The 16164-nt window shown below is 40.6% G+C and overlaps 1 long non-coding RNA gene across 9 annotated transcripts in view; it reads right to left on the reverse strand.

Moving 5' to 3' along the window:
• LOC147362740 (uncharacterized) overlaps positions 1–16164 on the reverse strand; it is a 99959-nt gene that overhangs the window by 25464 nt on the left and 58331 nt on the right. For 2 of the 9 annotated variants that reach the window (XR_015135790.1, XR_015135786.1), the window contains 2 exons: positions 9059–9230; positions 8781–8927 (listed from right to left, as the gene is read on the reverse strand). The exons of 3 other annotated variants lie outside the window; for them this stretch is intronic. This is a non-coding gene — a long non-coding RNA (uncharacterized LOC147362740). Of the gene's footprint in view, positions 1–8780; positions 8928–9058; positions 9231–13459; positions 14070–16164 lie in introns of those variants that run through there. 4 more of the 9 variants (XR_015135784.1, XR_015135782.1, XR_015135788.1 and 1 more) reach the window with 3 other exon arrangements.

The raw sequence follows: 16164 nt of genomic DNA on the forward strand, positions 1-16164 counted from the left end.
CAAGGATGATGAATGACAAGGCTTCAGGCAGATCAGAAAAGACAAACCAAGGGAAGCAGTGCTAATATGTGAGGGCTCATTATGGAGCCCATGGTCCCCTCAGCACAGCATCACACGTCGCAAGGGATGTCACAGGTCATGAAGTATAGGTACTTGCAATTCCCCACTGGGATTGTATTTATCTTGAATTATTTACCACCAGATTTCCTAACAGTGGGAACAGGCTAATAATGTGGTTTTTGTGGGGGTGAGGGGGGTCCTCAATTTGTAATTAATCCATCTCTAGGAGATAGAATGGGGATGACAGAGCCACAGTCCATAAATAATTACAATTAGTGTCTTTATGGAATCATCAAAGTTTCATGGCATGAGAAACCACATTTCCAGCAAGAACAGTCAGTGGAAAACACTTTGGAATAGATTGCCTCTGATTCCTGTAAGGTGGCATTTCTTTCAGGCTACATTAGATCCCATCGTTAGGGTGAATGCCATCCACTGGGGAGATGGATGACAGAATTTTAAAGTAGGCAAAAGTGAGATGGCTTTTCATCAAAAATTGCATTCTAGTCCCAGAAACCATACGTAGAGAAATTGGCTGTGGGAGAAATAATTACAATTCGAATGTGTGGACCCAATAACACGTGACCTTTCAAAGATTCTCCCTGTCACCTTTGGGATGGAGTCCAAACTCCTCAGCACACTGGCTCCTGCTGCCTTCTCCAGTCTTCTCTTCCCCACTTAAATATTGCTCTTGGGTCTACTGAACTATTTGCAGTTCCCAAAACACACCATGCTTTATGTTTGGGGGCCATTTTTCTTTCTGTCTTCTGTGCCTGGAAGTCTTTCTCTTCCTGCCTGGCATAACTGAGTCCTTAATGATTCAGTTAAAAGGTTGCTTTCCCAGACCCCCTCAGGCATGGATGTTAATTCCCTCATTCCTGCCTTTTGTCATCTCTTCATTCACCTTTGTTATAAGGCCAGGTACCCTGAAGTGCCACTGTGAGGTTAAGATCAGGACGATGTCTCATTCTTCTTCTTTTTTTTTTTTTGTAAAATGCTTTTTCTTCTTTATTATTTACTCTGTAGTATTTTTTTAAACTTTTTATTTTGTATTGGCAGATAGTTGAAGAACAATGCTGTGACAGTTCCAGGTGAACAGTGAGGGGACTCAGCCATACACATACACATATCTATTCTCCCCCAGCACCCCTCCCATCCAGCCCACCACATAACACTGATCAGAGTTCCATGTGCTATACAATAGGTCCTTGTTGGCTGTCCATTTTAAGCATAGCAGTGTATCATTCTTTCTGCTAAGTCGCTTCAGTCGTGTCCGACTCTGTGTGACCCCATAGACGGCAGCCCACCAGGCTCCCCCGTCCCTGGGATTCTCCAGGCAAGAACACTGGAGTGGGTTGCCATTTCCTTCTCCAATGCACGAAAGTGAAAAGTGAAAGGGAAGTCGCTCAGTTGTGTCTGACTCCTAGCAACCCCATGGACTGCAGCCTACTAGGCTCCTCTGTCCATGGGATTTTCCAGGCAAGAGTACTGGAGTGGGGTGCCATAGAAAATCATTCTTTCTATTTTTTACCAATCCTGCCAGAGGGACAGGCTCATGGCAATGTGGTTTTTATGACTACAAAGGATGTCATAAATCTCAACTCTCAATATATATCAAATAAAATGGATATGAGTTCCAAATTGAATGCAAAAATATAAGGTTATTTTGCCATAAGGAAAAATGACAAAAGATGTCATAGAAATGCTAATCTTGTCCCATAGGATTTGAACTGGCCATTATAATTGAGAAATGTGCAAGTAATGTATTGAACTAGTTACACATTTGTGGATAACCTGTTTGTTTTACCTGGAATTTCCTCACCTCCACATGTCCAAATTTCATCACTTTAAGTGCCTTCATTGACTCCTCTTTGAGAGTTTTGATGTTAACTTCTTGAAGACCTGCTCTTCCCTTTCTCTGAGTTCCTATACTCTAATTGCTTTTCTCTTGTAGCACTTATAGCTATCTCCTTTATAATTATTTAGGTAATTTAGGTAATTTATTGAGTGATTATTTTCTCACTAAATTAGAACTTACTGAGAGTAGTATTCTATGTGTTCTGTTCTGGGTTAAGTATTCTCTTTCTCTGTTCAATATCTGTGACTGTATAACAACTCCCCCAAATTGCCTAAAACAATAACAGTCATTTATCTCTATGATTTGGGGGTGTCAGGATTTGGGGAGGTGCTTAGTTGGGCATTGTTGACTTGGTGTTTCTTATGTAGTTATAGGCAGAGAGTGGCTGGGGCTGGAACAGTGGAAGGCTAAAGCCCCTGGGAGCTAACTGTTCATCTCTTCTCTTCTCTTCATCTACTCTGAGTAGTTCTCTGCATGTTTTATCTACATGAGTTAGTTTGGGCTTCCTGACAAGATGGCAGCCTCAGACTTCTTCAAGTCAACTCTCTAAGGCAAGTGTCCTGAGACCAACTGGAAGCTGTATTGCTTTTATGACCCTAGTCTCAGAAGTCATGGTTATGGCATGCTATTAGTTATTTCAGTCACATAAGACTGATTCAAAGGGGGAGGGTATAACCAGACTGAGCCTTCTTTAATAATTAGCTTTGGAATGAAAAAGCACAAACACTGTACTATAGTGTATGGATGTGTATTCCTTATTATAGATTCTTTTTCTGCCATGGAAAAGTTATGTAAAATTTAGGGGGGAAACCACTCAGAACTATACAACCTGTTTCAGGAGATTCTAGTTCTTTCTGCTGCTGCTGCTGCTGCTGCTAAGTCATGTCATTTACATTCCAGTATTCTGGCCTGAAGAATTTGCAAAGAGTTGGAAACGAATGAGCGACTTTTACACACTTTCATTTTCATCAACACTGGTTATTGCCAATCTTTCATTTTTGTGAATCTTATTGGAGAAAACAGATTTCATTTTTGGTTTATTTATATTAGTTTGACAATTGATAAATTGAACATCCTTGAATATGGTATTGGTTATTTTTATTCCTTTAAAAGAGAAACTTTCTGCTTGTGTGTTTTGCCCTCTTTGAACTTTGGAAGTTTAAAGTTATTTCCCTTTTGAGTCAGGTTTATTGGGCTATAATTATTGTAAGAGTTTTATTGATATATACAAGTGCACAATTGAATTGCTTTTACAGATTCAGTTTCATAGTCACAGACTTCAGGCAATCATCACCACAAACCAATTTTAGGACATTTGCATCACTCCAGACAATAAAGAATCCACCTGCAATACAGGAGACCTGGGTTCAATCACTGGTGTTAGGAAAATCCCCTGGAGAAGGGAAGAGCTACCGATACCAGTATTCTGGCCTGGAGGATCCCATGGCCAGAGGAGCCTGGCAGATTATGGCCCATGGGATCACAAGGAGTTGGACACAACTGAGCAACTAAGCATGCATGCATCCGTTAGCAATCAGTACTTATTAATTTTCCCCTACTCCATTACCTGGTAAGCATTAATCTGATTTCTGTCTCTATAAATTTGCCAACTATGAATATTTTATATGAATAGAATTATACAATATATGGTCTTCTGTGGCTGGCCAGTTTAACTTGACCCTATGTTTTCAAAGTTTATTCATGTAGTAACATGTATGAGTAATTCCTTTATAGTGTAGGGTAATAGTTTCATTGTATGGATATGTCATACTTTATTTATCCATTTATCAGTTTATGGACATTTGGATTATTTCTACTTTTGACTAATATGAATAACATTGCAATAAACAATCATGTACATGAGCCTGGAATCCCATTTCTGAATACATATCCCAGAGAATTAAAAACAGAGTTCTGAAGAGAGATTTGTATACCTGTGTTCATAGCAAAATTATTCACAGTAGCTAAGTTGTGGAAGCAATCCATATGTCCACTGAAGGATGAATGGATAAGCAAAATGTGTCATACACATCCAGAGGAATATTATTCAGCCTTAAAAAAGAAGGAAATTCTGACATATGCTACAACATGAATAAACCATAAAAACAGTATGCTAAGTGAAATATATCAGTCACAAAAAGACAAAGACTGTATGATTTCATTTACATGAGATGCCTATTGAAGTCAAAATCAGAGAGACAAAAAAATAGAATGGTGGTTGCCAGGAGCTATGAAGTAGAGGAAATGGGGAATTATTACTGAATAGGTGTAGACTTTTAGCTGTACAAAATTACAGAGATCTGGAGATGGATGGTAGTGATGGTCACACAACATTATGAATGTATTTTATACTACTGAACTGCACACTTAAAAATGGCCAAGATAATACATTTTATGTCCTGCGTTTTTTACCTTAGTAAAAAACTAGGGAAAATTCACATACAATTTTTGTGTATACATATATTTATGTTTCTTTGGTGTACATAACCAAGAGTGGGACTGCTGAGTCATACAAAACTGTGTTTAAAATGTTGAGGAATTGCCAAACTTTTTAAAGGTAGCAGTTACACCATTTTATCTTCCTACCAGCAAAATATGAAAGTTACAGTTTCTCTGTATCCTCATCAACACATGTTATTGTCTCTTCTTTGTAGATATAATAGTGGGTATGAGGTGCCATCTTATTCTGGTTTTGATAACATCTAGTGATGGTAATCAATTTTATGTGCTTATTCAGTTTAGTTCAGTTCACTCAGTTGTGTCCGACTCTTTGCAACCCCATGAATCGCAGCACGCCAGGCCTCCCTGTCCATCATCAACTCCTGGAGTTCACTCAAACTCATGTCCATCGAGTCGGTGATGCCATCCAGCCATCTCATCCTCTGTCGTCCGCTTCTCCTCCCGCCCCCAACCCCTCAGTCATTTGTGTATCTTTGGAGAAATGTCTAGCCGTGTACTTTCTCTACTGACCTTTTAAACATATTAAGTTGTAAGAGCACTCTTTGGTTTCCCTGGTAGCTCAGCAGACAAAGAATCTGCCTACAATGCAGGAGTGAAAGTGAAAGTGAAGTCACTCAGTAGTGTCTGACTCTGCGACCCCATGGACTGTAGCCTACCAGGCTTCTCCGTCCATGGGATTTCCCAGGCAAGAGTACTGGAATGGGTTGCCATTTCCTTCTCCAAGGGATCTTCCCAACCCAGGGATCGAACCCAGGTGTCCGGCATTGTAGGCAGATGCTTTACCCTCTGAGCCACCAGGGAAGCCCTGGTTCAATTCCTAGGTTGGGAAGATCCCCTGGAGAAGAGAACGGCTACCCATTCCAGTACTCTTGCCTGGAGAATTACATGGACAGAGGAGATGGGGGGCTACAGTCCATGGGCCCACAAAGAGTCAGATATGACTTAGCAACTTTCACTTTCAAGAGTACTCTGTATTTATTCAGGATAGTCTGTTATGAGACAAATGATTTATCTTTTTAAAAAAATTCTGTGCCTGTGTTTCACTGTATGGAATGGTGTCATTTGTAGTACAAAAGTTTTAATTTTGATGAATTCAATATCATATATTTTCTGTAAGTAAAAGTATATCCTCTGATGTGTGATTTTCCTGCAAAAAAAAGGAAAATTTACCCTTTTTTTTTTTTTTAAATCTATGTTTTGCAAGTACATATTGTCATATACCCAAACCATAATCAAGACATACAGAACAATTTCATTACCCCAATAAATTCACTTGGGCTATCACTGATCTAATTTTTATCCCTAAATTTTTGCTTTTTAAGAATATCATGTAAATGAAATCATAGAAAATAAAAGTATCAGATATATTTCTGATTTTTAGTGAAAAGGATTCTATTAAGTGGCCCTTTATATTAAAATCTACACCTTAAAAAAAAAAAAAAACAGCTCACAGTTTTAATTTCAAGATTCGTCTGTTACAATTTTTGGTGTGACTCTTCTATTGTAAATATATAGCATATCAACATCTTCACATTCGAATGAGATATGCAAATTTCATGGCCTAAAAGTCTTGAGTCGAGTTTGTGAAAAGGTTATTCTAATTAGATAAATTATAAATGGGATAGGGTGGTATGTTTTCTAACTTTTTAAAATTGGATGAGTTATTTAAAATGAAACGGCACAGAAGCTCAGTATGTAAACACATCAAAGATGAAATTCTCTAAATTTTTTTTTTTTTTTTTTTTAGGTTAAAAGTATGATAAAACATTTATAGGAGGCTTGGAAAATACAGAACAAGATTACATATAGTTTCACTATATATTACAATTATTTTTAAGTAGATAAATTAAGATTTTTAGTTGGAGTTTCAATATCAAACTCCCAAAAATTAACAATGAATGAACAGAATTCTCTGTATGAATTCTGAATAGACACTGTGCCAGTGCCTCCCCCCACCTTTTCTTCAGAACATAGTTTGAGTATACATGGTCTCAGTCTTGAGTTATCTTTGGTTGACTGATCCACTAGAAGCAGTGCTTAGACACTGGCCATCAGGGTCAGTCTCAGGATGAGGAAGGAAGAGAAACTTGAGAGACAATTAGCCGAAATTACAGGTTGTCATCTCAGGCAATGGTTTTCCTATTCCGCTCTCCGCCGCCCTGAACTCCCAGGAGGGAATGAGAAATACTCAGGGACAATGTCTTTACACATTGGGAGGGCTGCTACATGGAGGCTGATGAGAATAGTTCAAAGTCATTCCTGAAGATAGATCTAGAATGTAAGTGATTAAACAAAGAAGAAAGAAGAACATTCTAAAGACAAGATTAAGACAGATTCTGAAAAGGTTTGAGCTAGATTTTCCTGACCCATATAAAATACTGGAGTAAAGAGCACAAGAGCCCTCATAGCACTGAATTCTGCATCTGTGGGTGATGGCATATACTGAGCCCTTCTGCAATAGCTACTACTGACGAGCACTCAGCTTTTATTTTGTCACTTCCCACTATCTGTCCTAGAGGTACAGAGGGGAGCATCACAGTGACTGGTGATGAGGATCCCCAAAGTAAATGTGTCTTTAAGTTTTCAATTCCAACCTTGTAAAAACAAATCGACCCCAAACTCAGAGTTTCTAACATACAGTATTTATTAAAGTGCCATGTTTGTTGCTTAGTCCCTAAGTCATGTCTGACTCTTTTGTGACCCTAGGGACCATACCCCACCAGGCTCTTCTGTCTACAGGATTTTCCAGGCAAGAATACTAGGGTTGGTTGCTATTTTCTCTTCCAGGGGATCTTCCCAACACAGGTATCGAACCCAGGTCTTATTTGCTTAACTCCAGTCCTCCTTTTGGTAGTATGAAAAATATTTGCAAAAACACCCAAAACAGAAAGGAACTCTGTAGCTTCCTCTGTAGATACTGTTTTGTATGAGTGTGGTTTTCAGCATGTGCAGAGGCAAAAAGGACCTGCCAGTGATGGCTCCCATTGTTTCCCCCTTTCTATAAGCATACCTTTCTTGACTACACATAGGGGATTGCTCACAGGACAGTGAAGAAATAGGAGCATTTAGGACCCATTTGATTGGCCCTGGAGAACCAGGTAAGGATGCATTCTATTGTAGGAAAACCCTCATGTCTATACCTGAACAAGAGTCAGAATGAAGTCTGTTCAGGGGAGGGTCAGGCCAACCTAGGACCCTAAAGGGAGTAAAGACTATGAAACACTAGTTCAGTTCAGTTCAGTTCAGTTGCTCAGTCGTGTCTGACTCTTTGCAACCCCATGAATCGCAGCACACCAGGCCTCCCTGTCCATCACCAACTCCCAGAGTTCACTCAAGACTCACGTCCATCAAGTCAGTGATGCTATCCAGCCACCTCATCCTCTGTTGTCCCCTTCTCTTTCTTTAATGAAGGATTGTCTAGTCAAAGCTATGGTTTTACCAGTAGTCATGTATGGATGTAAGAGTTGGACTATAAAGAAAGCTGAGCACCAAAGAATTGATGCTTTTGAACTGTGGTGTTGGAGAAGACTCTTGAGAGTCCCTCGGACTGCAAGGAGAACCAACCAGTCCATCCTAAAGGAGATCAATCCTGGGTGTTCATTGGAAGGACTGATGGTGAAGCTCCAATACTTTGGCCACCTGATATGAAGAACTGACTCATTAGAAAAGACCTTGACACTGGGAAAGATTGAAGGCAGGAGAAGTGGGTGACAGAGGATGAGATGGTCGGATGGCATCACCAACTCAATAGACATGAGTTTGAGCAAGCTCTGGGAGTTGGTGATGGACAGGGAGGCCTGGCGTGCTGCAGTTCATGGGGTTGCAAAGAGTCGGACACAACTGAGCAACTGAACTGAACTGAATGAAGGACTTGATGATAAGGACCCTCAAGTAGGGAAGAGGATAGCAGTTAACCAGAGGAGGAAGGAGAAAGTAGATTAGAAAACCAGAATTCAGTGGCTGGAGTGGTTTCCTGGGTGGTGTATGATCAGTACCAGGGCCATTTGGCATGAGCGTGGGCATAGTTCAGTTCAGTCGCTCAGTCATGTCCAACTCTTTTCGACTCCATGAACCACAGCATGCCAGGCCTCCCTGTCCATCACCAACTCCTGGAGTCCACCCAAACCCATGTCCATTGAGTCGATGATGCCATCCAACCATCTTATCCTCTGTCGTCCCCTTCTCCGTGGGCATATGAAAGAACTAAAAAAAAATACAGCCTGTATTTTTGCATGCTTACTTGAGTCAGTCATTGTTCCAAATGCTTTATACAAATTAACTCATTTGCTTCTCACAACTGGTTTATAAATTATTTTTAAGCTCATTTTACAGATGAAAACTCAGAGCCAGAGATGGTGAATAAATAACTTGGGCAAATCCAGACACATAAAAAACTGCATACCTATTTTCTCCCTTGAACAAGTCACCACATGTCTGCTCAGCCCAGAGTCTCAATCTCTGTGTCTGCCACCTCCTTCATGAGCAATGGCATCACCTGGCAGCTGAGTGGGCAGAGGTAGAGGAGGGCAGGTGACTGACACTAGAGGACCTAGGAGGATAAATTCAGAAAAAAGCCTGCTGATCTCCAGAGAACAAGATTGGTTTAGGGCCCCTTTTCCTGAACTAGAAGTTCAGAATCCGGAGACGTGTTACCAGGAGCAGAGAATGGGATATATATACCTCTAGGCCGACTTGAGCTGAATTGTAGGAGGTCTGTCTTGGAGTTGCTTCACTGGATCCTAAATGCAGGGGCAGGGCTGTGGGAACATTCCAGCTGTGAATCCTGGAGGGTGGCGTGCCAAGTTAGACATGGCAATTAACCAGCAAGCACTTCCCCGTCCTACGTTAGGACCTGTTTGGGGTGTGAGGAATTCACAAGGGAGCAAGATCATTCCTGCCCTGACCCTGTTCCCCAGTGAGTGGCACTGCCTACTATGTTGCCCACACTTTGTTCACACCTAATAGTGCCTCCTTTTTTTAATCACAAGAATAGGAATGATCACTGATATCATTATTTTCTGAGACAAACTTTCCCATGGCGATTTTAATAAAACCCAAATGGAAATTCAATTTATTAAAAACACATCTTTCTTTTTTTTTTCTATTTCCTCATTTTCTATTTAATTGGAACATTAACATGAGTCTAAGAAGAGAGAAATTAGATGAACAGCTTAAAACAAAATCTCTTAAATGTCAGTGAAATACTGCAAAATGTTGCATGCCATGAATTTCCCATCCTTGGTCCACGGGGAGCTGTTTCTGTTAGGGCAGGGTCCCCCTCAGGAACTCACCCAACACCATGAGAGCTAAATTTACACACTAGTCCGAATCAAACTCCAGTGTGCATGGATCCTTTTAAAGATAAATGTTTTCACACACCCTGCAATATGGAATTAAATTATTTTATCCTCGTATTGTTTAAATACGCATCCACACAAAACTAGATCTAAAGTTGTTATGTTTTTAATTCATACTACTTTGAAGTCAAAACAAATTAACAAGCTAAAACCAAACAAATTACCAAAGCAAAAATAATTTAAATTGTCAAGAGTTATTGTAATTGTAATTCAGTAATTGTGCTGAAACTAAATTGCTGCTTGCACTAGGGCTGTGATGTGGACTATTCCTTTAGTTTGGGTATGCCTTTTCCAATCTGTTGGCCTGAAGTTCATTTTTTTCATCACTTTTTGGACTGCTTCAAAGCCTTCATCCCGCAGTTCAGAGTGATGTCATTTAGAGTTCACTCGGCAGGAGATCATCCTGTGCCTACTAAATCTGCCTTTGTTTTTTTCTCATTAGCCTGGGACAGTTAAAGTAGCCCTGTCTGGTGACAACTCATTTGTAAATATAATTGCAAACTTGGACACTGAAACTATGAGAAAAGATTTGGAAATAAAGCAGTTTTGCCGATAGTTCAGAATATGCTATTTTAAATTGTTCAGTGATTATCAATGACATTACAATTTTTTTAAAGTCTTGTAGAGAACTTCGAGACCTCTGAAAACTTGTCCTTGGACTTCTGTTTATCAAAATCTACCCTAAAATAACTATGATAAAGAACTATTTCTCACCCTACATGGTTTTCATCCTCTTTCAGGTTTACTGTGGAGGAGACAGCAGATAAAAGCCCGGGCTGGATTTCAGGTCCTCCTGTGGGAAGTTAGGTCGTGATGGCATGGATGGACACGTCCTATGAAGTTTTCAGTTCAGTTCACTCACTCAGTCATGTCCGACTCTGTTTGAGCCCATGGACTGCAGCACGCCAGGCTTCCCTGTCTATCACTAACTCCTGGAGCAACTCAAACTCATGTCCATTGAGTCAGTGATGCCATCCAACCATCTCATCCTCTGTCATCCCCTTCTTCTCCTGCCTTCAATCATTACCAGCATCAGGGTCTTTACAAATGAGTCAGTTCCCCACATCAGGTGGCCAAAGTATTGGAGTTTCAGCTTTAGCATCAGTCCTTCCAATGAACATTCAGGACTGATTTCCTTTAGGATGGACTGGTTGGATCTCCTTGCAGTCCAAGGGACTCTCAAGAGTCTTCTCCAAGATCACAGTTCAAAATCATCAATTCTTTGGTGCTCAGCTTTCTTTATAGTCCAACTTTCACATCCATACATGACTACTGGAAAAACCATAGATTTGACTAGAAGGACCTTTGTTGGCAAAATAATGTCACTGCTTTTTAATATGCTGTCTAGGTTGGTCATAACCTTTCTTCCAAGGAGCAAGTGTCTTTTAATTTCATGGCTTCACTCACCAACTGCAATGATTTTGGAGTCCCCAGAAATAAAGTCTGTCACTGTTTCCAGGGTTTCTCCATCTATTTGCCACAAAGTGATGGGACCAGATGCCATGATCTTAGTTTTCTGAATGTTGAATTTCAAGCCAACTTTTTTCACTCTCCTCTTTCACCTTCATCAAAAGGCTCTATAGTTCTTATTTGCTTTCTGCCATAACGAAGTCTTAGCATCTTGATAGTCAGTCAATAGAATCAAGTGGAACCAGCCTTAAAACAAAACTATGTGTAGCAGCCCTGTGTTTTCCTGAAAATAGCCCTTTGGGAAACTTTGCAAAAGTCAATGTTCTCCCTTGGCACCCCACATTGGCATCATGTGTAAGTCCAGTACACTTATGCAATTGATGGAAGACTCACACCATAAGGTCAGCTGTCTTGATCTATAATGAATTTTTTATTGAGTCATGAGCAGAGATTAAGAGACAGTCACTAGCCAAACAGTGACTCCTCTCTGAGCCACAGAAGGCCTGCCTGTCAGGTTAGGGGATGCAGTAGAGCCTCGTCCATGAGAGCTCCAGGTTCTACTCTGGACCCTGCCTCTTGGCCTTGATCAAGGTGTCTCTCTTGGACAGGCATCCGGTGGCTCTGCTGTAAAATGGCAATAATAGCAGCATTTGCTTTAGAAGCTGCAGTGAGGACCAGGGTAGAATAAGACAGGGAAAGTGCTTGTTGCCACAGCCCAAGGAGAACAGGGACTCCTTCAATTGAGGCCCTATTATTGACATTAATACAAAATTCGATATTTTCCTCAAGGCATGGGAAAGGTTGACTCTAGAACATAAGTTTTCAAACTTGTCTGCTGAGTAGCTAGAAGTAGTAGTAATGCCTGGGTCCCAGGAGATTCTGTTTTACTTGAATCGGGGGCGGGGGAGACACTGGAATTTTAAAAAGTCCCCAGGTAGTCCTAAAGTGAAAGTGAAAGCCACTCAGTCGTGTCCAACTCTTTGCGACTCCATGGACTATACAGTCCATGGAATTCTCCAAGCTAGAATACTAGAGTGGGTAGCCTTTACCTTTTTCAGGGCATCTTCCCAATCCAGGGATCGAACCTGGGTCTCCCGCATTGCAGGCAAATTCTTTACCAACTGAGCTATCAGGGAAGCCCAAGTTAGTCCAATATGCGGCCAAATTTGAGACTCAGCTGCTATTGAAGAGGAACTCACAGGAGGTGCAGGCAGGTGCCATGAATACTGGAGACAGGAATCCTTGTCCCAGTCTGATGGTTGACCCCTCCCCACCCAGGCCACAGTTTAGATAGAATGAAGCCAACAAGCATGTGCTCAGTCATCTCAGACTCTGTGATCCCGACTGTAGCCCTGCTAGGCTCCTCTGTCCATGGAATATTCTAGGCAAGAAAACAGTAGCAAGTTGCCATTTCCTTCTCCATGGGATCTTCCCAACCCAGGGATTGAACCCACATCACCTGCATTGACAGGCAGATTCTTTACCAATTGCACCACCTGGGCCAGATTTCAAATAAGCCTCATGGACTTCAAATGCTATGCTCTCCAGGCTCAGTACAGAGGGAAAAACCAGTCCCTCAGGTTGTATTTTTATCTCCAAGCTCCTTTGGGAGAAAAAAAAAATGAATCCATGCAAAATCTGTTCATTTAAAATAAAAGAAATTCATTCTTCTTCTTTTTTTTTAACTGGTTAGTATTTGTAAACATGGCACTATTGGTAAAGAACCCACCTGCCAATGCAGGAGACACAAAAGATGAGGCTTTGATCCCTGTGTCAGGAAGATCCTCTAGGGGAAGAAGTGGCAACCCACTCCAGTATTCTTGCCTGGGAAATTCTACGGACAGAGGAGCCTGGTGGGCTACAGTCCATGGGGTTGCAGAGTTGGACATAGCTGAGCACATACACATACCAAGAAAATTGGTACTTGGAGACACGAAGTCCAGAATTTGAACTACGTAGCCATGGAAAGGTGAAGGGGTGTGTTTTCTATAGTTTACCATCAGCCACTTTCCTTGTACCACTTAACTAAGAGAACCAAGAATTTGAGAATGTCTCTGCAACACCCCTGGCTCCTGCTCCACCTCTGGTACAAAGTCTGGGACAGGACAGGTGAAGGTCACACCTGCACTGGCACTGAACCCCATGGCTAGCTTCTGTGAGGATTCACCCATTTCTTAGCTTTCCATTCACAACCGCCTCTTGATAACTGTGCTTTCTAAGGAGACTAAAGGAAAACATTACTGAACATTACATGATCTACAAGTATAGCAAGATAATGGCCATGTGCAGAATGATGCATGCCTTACAAAACAGGTTTATGTATGTTTCTTCATGTTCACAGTAAGACCATAAATACATCTTTCATTTGAATTTTATGCAGGAGACAACAAACATGTAGAGAAGGTAATTCACTCAGTGGTATCCATCTAGTAAGTGATTGAGCAAGACTCCATGTCTCATGACAAATTCCATGTATCCCTACTGTACTGGGCTCACATCTGGGGTGAGAGCCAGAGTCCTGTAGGACTTAAGTGTCTCATTATCTTACAGTGTCTGCTTTGAGAGAATCTGAATTTCTAAGATCTGTTCTTTCTCTTCTCTCCCCTCCCTAATACCCTCTTCTTTTCTCTCCTTCATCCACTTTCTCATGTTCTTTCTTTGGCTTTCTTTATATCCCTACTCTTTCCCTCTTCCTGTAACAAATCTGGAACCTTCACACGTTGAGCCTCTTTTTAGCCCAGTGCATTGGTGATTCTCTTTAAACACTGCCCTGTTTTTCCCAAGGGAAGTGTTTCCTTGTCTGCATTGAGATGTGCTTGACTTTGGTCCCAGTGCTGTGTGACTGGAACCAAACACCCGCTCCTGCATTCCAGCCAACTTCTTTTCCCAGAGCACTTGATCCAGATCCCCAGCTGCCACTGCACCTGTGAGGCAAAGGAAATAATTCACAACCTCAAGACTCTTCTCATTTCTTCCAGTAGCCTTTTGGCACTTAGGTTCTCATATGGAACATTGCCCTTGATCATCGTTTGAATTTACATTTGAAGTCTTCATGTGGTTTGCACACCTTGCTCTGGATTGGATGTCCTCCCAACCAAAGGCAGCTATTCCTCTGGCTCCATCCTTCTATCCATCCAGCTCCCCATAATTGAGGCACAGACCCTTTTTGAGGTAGGATATACTTTCCCTCTCTTTCAAGAGTTCTCTGTCCTACTCAAGAGAACTTTCATGAGGAAGAAAAAACACCCAACTACTTTTATGGATCAGTCATAAAATCTGGCATATTTTAACTCATGCTGTGAGTTTATTTTTTAAAATAACTTTATTTATTATTTTTGGCTGTGCTGGGTCTTCACTGCTGCATGGACTTTTCTCTAGTTGTGGAGACCGGGAGCTACTCTAGTTATGGTGTGATGGTTTCTCATAGCAGTGGTTTCTCTTGTTGCAGAGCACAGGCTCAGTAGTTGTGGCATATGGACTTAGTTGCTCCACGTGGCCTGTGGACTCTTCCCAGCTCAGGGAGCAAACCTGCGTCTCATACATTTGCAGGCGGATTCTTTACCACTGAGCCACCAGGGAGTTTAATTATTTTAAGATTGAGGATCATTTCTTCATCAGAATGTTAAGAAATTATGCTATTGATCTCAACTTTCAGACCAAGAAAGTAAATACTGGGTTTTCTACAAAACTCTCAATTTCATGATAAATTTTTTTTTTAGAGAACATGGGTTCCAGATGGTAAGATTATGATAACAATCATTTGAATTAGACCAGACTTTAATTTTGATATTTTTCATGTAGAGGATTACTTTCGCTTCTGAATAATTTGAACCAGTTTTTGGTTTGTTGTATTCAGTGAAGAAAACCAGTTAAGTTTAGAGTTCTTTGCCTTCCCCCCACCTCTTTGTTTTTTTCATTTAAATCAGTGTGCTTCACAGAAAATGCCTATCTTATATGGAAATTGAGGGTTAAAATTTTATAATTTGAGCTTGATAATATCAGACTTGCATTTGAAATTACATCTATTCCATGTTCCTGAGTTCTGGCATATTTTCTATCAGCTACTTCTGCATAGTTTAAAGATTTAAAAAGAGTCAGTCCCTTATCTGGCTTTATTTTTCTCATCTGTAAGAAACTGGATTTGAATTCATGGTCAATGACCTTTTCAGGTCCAACAGTCTCATTTATGTTAGCTCCAAATTGACAGTCTAAAAACACTGGGTATTAAACTTGCAAAACACAATGATTTAGTGTAAATATCTTGTACATCTCATCTTTCTGTGGTTACCCAAAAGGACCAGAATGTAAAGCTATTTCCCTAAATAGGTAAATAATTGTTTCTTAGTCCAGACAAGGTCATGATTTTTCATTTTATTTTTAAATTTTTTGTTTAATAATGACTCAGAGGATTTATACACACACACACACATATATGAACAGGCTCATGTGATTTTAGAATTAATTCCTTTTAAAGTTTAACTGTTTTTAGGGTAGATTCTCAGTCATTTCAATATACAAGGATGCTTCAAAACGTTGAAACAGGATTCAGACCTATTCACATTTGAACGATTCTTCACAAACTTATTTTTACCAGATAGCTCTGGGATTCTTCAAAGCCTGAAATTGCATTAAGTGGAGGGCAGCTCTCTTTTGGAAATCCTTGCTGTCTCTGGTTCTCTCTCTCTCACCAAGTTACCTTCCCTGTGAATACCTGCATTTCATTAAAGCAATCAGCCACGCCCTTATGTATTCCTTGTCATTTAACATTCAGGGGGTTAGATGCCTGATCACTCAGCAAGAACATACAATCTTGTGAGTCATGGGGGTTTCTCAGAACCTTTAATTCTCAGAAGTCCTTAATTTGAAGAGACAGTACACTAATGTTCTAAACAAGTTCCCATGAGTGCTCCATTTGCTCATATTAATACAAGGTAAATCACTCACTCTGCTTCCATTTACTCCAAATGGGAAGTGGACATGATTCCTGTCTCTATCATCCAGAAGACACGTGATCTTGAC

This window comes from Bos grunniens, chromosome 11 (genome assembly GCF_055505025.1).
Source record: "Bos grunniens cultivar Pamir isolate PY7600 chromosome 11, Bosgru_T2T1.0, whole genome shotgun sequence".
In the NCBI taxonomy this organism is placed as follows: Eukaryota; Metazoa; Chordata; class Mammalia; order Artiodactyla; family Bovidae; genus Bos; species Bos grunniens.